This window comes from Phyllostomus hastatus, unplaced genomic scaffold (assembly GCF_019186645.2).
Source record: "Phyllostomus hastatus isolate PE091 unplaced genomic scaffold, TTU_PhHast_1.1 phas_scaffold_501, whole genome shotgun sequence".
Classification (NCBI taxonomy): Eukaryota; Metazoa; Chordata; class Mammalia; order Chiroptera; family Phyllostomidae; genus Phyllostomus; species Phyllostomus hastatus.
Window position 1 is genome coordinate 4095278 of NW_025334033.1, and position 6000 is coordinate 4101277.

A 6000-nucleotide genomic window follows, 5' to 3' on the forward strand; every position below is an offset into this window, starting at 1 on the left:
CCTATGATTTGGATGTTGGAATGTTTAAAATTGTCCCAGAGGTTCCTAAGCTTCTCCTCATTTTTTTGAATTGTTGTTTCTTCATTCAAGATACACATTCCTTATAGTGCTGGTGGATCATCTACCCAAGCTCATATTGTGCTGTGCTGTAAGCAAGCCTCAACAAATTGCAAGAGGTTAAAATCATCTAGAGTGCATTCTTTAATCACCATTTAATTAACCTAGGAACTAATAACCATTATTTCATTTCCTAAACTAAGACTACAACAAATAAGAGCTACCTGGAGTTTTCACTGCAGAAACTGATCCAGAACTCATTTTTAACACTTAATGATGTACTATAAGATAAATTTATATTTATTTTTAGTTCATTACTTACATAACATGTTTTGATTACGTTTTTACATGTGAAATGATATAAAGAAGTGCTTTTCTTGTTTTTGCCTATAAATCAAGTTCTTCATTTAAAGATGTCACTATATATCCCTGGAATCACTAATACAATAAAGATTATAGGTGAACTGAAAACTTTGTTATTAAGAAAGAGCCAGTGTATTTACTAATCTTGATAGTCTGACTCTAAAGTCTAATGCTGGCAGGTGCCCAATGAGAAATACTCTGAACATGCAAAATCTCTTTGGGATGAGAGAGACCATCACTAACTTTTGTCATTCTGGTGGACAGGCAATTTATTGAGAAAAGCATTTTTCCTGTCAACACAGTTCTTACTCATACCCTGAAAAATAAACCAAATTTAAAGGAGCAAGGTAAAACAAGAAACCAAAACAAAGAACCAAGGTAATCAATGTGGATAAGGGTCCTTGTTCTCTGTCTTTCCCCATTGCCCGCTGATACTGCCCGGCTCTCGTCAGCCTCTCACTTGCTCAATCTTTGAGACTGAGTACCATGCCTTCAGTTAAGTTGCAGAATCCTGATGGAGAGACATCTGAAGTTGATGGTGAATTGCCAAACAATATGTGACTATCAAAACCATGTTAGAAGACTTGGGAATGGAAGATGAGGTGATGATGAACCAGTTCCTCTACCCAATGTTAGTGCAGCTATATTAAAAAAGGTCATTCAGTGGTGCCCCCACAGCAAGGATGACCCTCCTCCTTCTGAGGATGATGAGAACAAGGAAAAATGAGCAGATGATATCTGTGTATGGGACCAAGAATTCCTGAATGCTGGTTGACCAAGGAATGCATTTTGAACTTATTCTGGTTGCAAAGTGTTTAGATATCAAAGGATTGCCTGATGTTACATGCAAGACTGGTGCCAATGTGCTCAAGGGAAAACTCCTGAAGAGATTCACAAGACCTTCAAAATAAAAAATGACTTTATCCAAGAAGAGGAAGCCCAGGTACACAAAGAGAACCAGTGGTATGAAGAGAAGTGCAATGCTGTGCCTGACACCATAACACCATAAGATTGTTTCAAATAGTATTGTAATGCTCTGATCATAACTGTTAATGTTAGACAAACAATAGACAAATGCAGCAGCAAATCAATTTGTACTGCAGAATATTGTCCTCATTGCAGATGTCATCTGAATACAGACTCCAAACTTATGGCTGAGTTTCTTTCCAGGATGAACAAAAAGTGTCTTTTCTCTTTGCTCCAAGTAAAACTGAATTGTGGGCTCTCTATAGAAAGTGGGATTTTGGGCTTTCCCTGTTTTTGTAAAGTGATTTCTGCCTAATTTATTGTCTAGTTAACTTTAGTTTAGCAACCTTTTAAAAGTTGACATTGTAAATAAAACAATTTTCAAAAGTTTTGTGAAATAGAAAAAAACCATAATCAATATTGAAAAGATCCTCTCATTGCTGTGGTTCAAGGTAACTGAGGGGCCATTAACCATTATTTCTCATCCTTCTCCAAATCCTACTGAAGTGACAGTAGAAACAGAGATCTAAAGCTGTACCTGCAGTCATGCTGCAAAGTTAGAGCGGTGCTACCAGCATACAAGAACAAGAAGAAAAGTTCTGAAAGATATAAAGCAAGATTGAGCAAGAAAATGAGAAAGGATTGCAACAAAGATGGAAATTTTCAAGCTAAAAAAAAGAGAGGATATTACATGCAACCAATTCTTATACTTTTCACCTCTTTGCCATTTTTACATGGTGTTATGTGAAAATTAGTCTATTCAATGTTCCAGTTCTTAAACAGATTTTGGCTTATTCTTTCCATGATTCAGCCTGAATAATGAAAAAAAATCACTAATCACTCATTTTCACAGCACCTTAAAAATAAGCTATGATTCTCCTGAATGTCACTAAAGATATTGACTAAAATAATTTTTAAGATTTTTATTTCCCAAATTAACTTTGTTTCCACAAGGGTGACATGGTTTTATTTGTTGAATTTGAACTTTTGTTGGTTATTGATTGTTTGGTCCTTGGTCACCAGTTTACATTTGTAAGCAAGGGTCTTGATTACTGAGTGCAGTTACCTGAAGTGTATTTCCAATGACAGCATTCACCGGGCTCTGTGGGCAAAGATGATTGTAGGGTGCTAGCCACAAGGTCACTCTGGCTTGTGCACACAGCTTGTCTTTTGGGTGGGGGCACGTTCTTGTCTTCTGGTGTTTTTTAATCAGAGAAACCCCATCACATCAAAATCTCCTGGATTCTTCCACATTGTATTTGGATTTCCAAAGTCCACTACTTCGAGAGCAGGGCACTGGTGCTGTTGCTCCACCACCTGTCACTAACTGGCCAACCAGACACATGTGGCCTGCTCCTCTCAATTCCCTGCGGCCTTTAATCCTAGGCTTATTTCCAGGTTCCTTTTGTGTTGGAGGATCATTTCCATCTTTACGGAGCTACGGGTTTATTTGGGATATGCCATCAATCTTACCCTATTTGCTCTGGATCTTCCAAAAATTTGCACGTTTGATGGCAGCTTTCCCTGCTTTCTAAAGTTGTTATGGATTTATTATGGTTTTATAACTCTTTTGTCACTTCAATGGAATTTTGGTAGGAAGGAAAGATAAAAGCTGTCAAAATGTTTAATCAGCTCTCTTGAGCCAGTATATACATTGCTATGGCAATTTACTTGAATTATTTGAGCAACTAAACAAATGTAATCTGATAGCATTTCCTAGTTTACTGAAATGGGAGCCATCCCTCTTAATTCCAACACTCCAGTAATATTTTAGTGAATGCTTTCAGATTCTGCTTTTCCAACCTTGCTTCAGCATAAGAGGTTCCCCTCCCCCAATCCTATCCTCTTTTGCATCTCCAGTATTTCTCCTGTGGGCTCTTTTATTCTCCAACAAATCGTTAAGTTGTTCCCATCTCCAAAATAGCTCTTCCGTTTCATCTCCCTCCTACCCTTCACAGCCCTCTCATTGAATGCCATGTCCAGAGAGCAGTAAGTGTGCTAAACACTCTGTTAAGGAAGACTTCCTTAGAGTTCCATGATCCCCCTGGACTGTGGTCCTCGTCCTACCTCTTACACAGCTCTTCAGTCTTGGGGTGGCGAGATGGTGTGGATTATCTCAATGTGGAGTGAGAAGTACTAGTGCCAATGACAGAGACAAGTCATGGAAATTCATCAGAAATGGGAAGAAAAAGAATGGAAAACAGTGCTGAGGCCTTCTTAAGTCAAAGCCTACGTTCTTAGTCTTCATCTGCTTCAGGAGCACTGCTGAACCTTGACTCACTCTCTCTAAAGGCACCTTCCTTGGAATTCCATGGTCCTACTTGAACTCGATCCTCTTCACATCTTGGCTGATTCCTTCCTAGTCTAAAGAGAGTCATACAGTGGGGGAGGTTTCTAAAACTAGAAGTATCAAGGACTCTAAAATAAATTTTTTTTTTGAAATTCACTAGAACTTGGAATAAAAGATGGAAAACAGGAGAAAGTCTCAGAAAACAGGCTCGAAGCAATATGAAGTGAAAGGTGGAGTTAGCCATTGGGGAAGAAGGCAGAAACAGCTCTGGATTTGAGAGGCACTGAGGTCTGTGTGGGAAGTTATAAATCTTATACTTCTTAGCATATTATACTTCTTATAAATCTTAGCATTGCCTACACAGTGGAATGGCTGGCAGATGACAGGTCCCTCGAGCCCTTAAGTGTAAGGCTTCAGATGAGCATTTCTGATCTCATCTGCCTAATGGGAGAAGAGCTTCTCATATCCTGGGTCACTGTCCTTTGCTAGTTCTGGAGGCAGATGGGGTAGCCAGCTTATCCCTGGATCCTGCTCACTGTGGCCACCTGGAATGGGCCTTGGGCAAGGCAGAGATCCTGGAGAAAGTACCAGTTTCCCTGGTGAATGCCACAGTACTCTGGCCATTCCTTTATCTCATGCCTATTAAGTATCAAAGCATGCTCATTTTAGTAAATCATTTTATGCTATTTACTTGTGATGAGTCCTGAGTTGTTTTATGGAAAAATTATTTTTATCTCTAAGCTAGTCAAGAAAAATGTCTTTGTGCTTTATTTCTTTTTAAAGTTATTGCCTCCCTAGTATAGTGCCCTGCATAAAAATTAAATGAACATCTATTCCTAGAAAAGTCCCTATAAAAATTTTCTGTTCAACTACTGGAATGTTCTTTAAGCAAATAAAACCATTTTTCTTCTTTCACTTTTTAATTTGAAGGTAATATATTTCAAAATAATTAGAAAAGATAATTAAATACTGGTAAGTTTTCTTGGTTAGTATGGTGTGGATAAAACAACAAAACTTCTGGTGTTTGGTTATTTAAGATTATGTATGAAACTATTATTTTAAGGATAAGGAAAACAAGGCCAAATTAGACCACCTGAAAGTGAGCACAGATGAGGCATAGAGGTGAGTTAAAGGAGTAAGAGGAAGGAAACTCTTATCCCTGAAGATTCCTTCTTCACCTCACCACCAGTGCCTCTCTCCAATATTAATTTTCTCCTTCTTATATTCCAGAATCCCTTTACTTCTCAAGCCCTACCATGAACATGGTTTATTTAAAGATTAGTGACAATTGTTAAGAAATAGTAAGAATGCGTACATAAGGGAGGCAAATAGAAGAAACATGTAATAATAATATGTCACAGGGAACTTGCAAACCACATGATTGGAAAAACCATATGATCACTAAACCAATGGGGGAGAGCTTGAGAGGGAGCAGGTTTCAGAACCAGAGATATCAGAGCCTGAACTTTAAGTGAGAATCATAGGTGATAACCAGAAGAGTGCCCACTATCAGACATTCAGGCAATTTTCCCTTCACCTGACAGTAATAGTTACATACCTTGTAGGCAGGTAGAGCTTGAACATGGTTACATATGTTGAGTTCATAAGTGAGAAATCTTTCATGTTTTTTAGATAGTGATGGATCAAAATAATCTTTTAATTTTAATATCTTAGATTTAATAGTAGTTGCAGAAGAAAAGATGTATTTTTTAGGTTAGGAAAATTATTAGCAATATCTTGAGTAGACTTTCCACAAAACATGGGATATTCCATTTATGTTGTTTATATTCTTGATAATGTATTAGTATGATTATAGCATTTGGTGATGGAATAATGCTATGACTGGCAAACTTTTTCTATAAAGAACCAGATAGCAAATATTTTAGGCTTTGCAGGCCAAGTGGCAAAAGGATTGAGGATTTTATGACTGAGGATTTTATATAGAGCATAACTAACAATATGTAGAGAATAAATTGCTTTATTAACAAAATTCAGAACTTTTAGCCAAGATGGAGGTGTAGGTAGATATGCTTTGCTGCCTCACACAACCCAAAGAAGGACAACAACCAATTTAAAAATAACAAACAACCAGAACTGCCAGGAAATCGAAATGTACGGAAGTTGGACAACCATAAAGGAGTTAAAGAAGAAAGATTCATCCAGACTACACCACAACACAGCAAAGTGGGTTGCCCCACCATGACGAATACCTAGGGCTCTGTCCTTTACTACATAACAGGTGAGCCCAAACAAATAAATATGGCCCAAATGAAGGAACAGATCAAAACTCCAGAAGAAGAGCTAAGTGATAAAGAGGTAACCCA

The 6000-nt window shown here is 37.8% G+C and overlaps 1 pseudogene; it reads left to right on the forward strand.

The window, feature by feature from the left end:
- The first annotated feature begins 906 nt into the window (after positions 1-906).
- On the forward strand, positions 907-1429 carry LOC123808520 (annotated as a pseudogene).
- The last annotated feature ends 4571 nt before the right edge of the window (positions 1430-6000 follow it).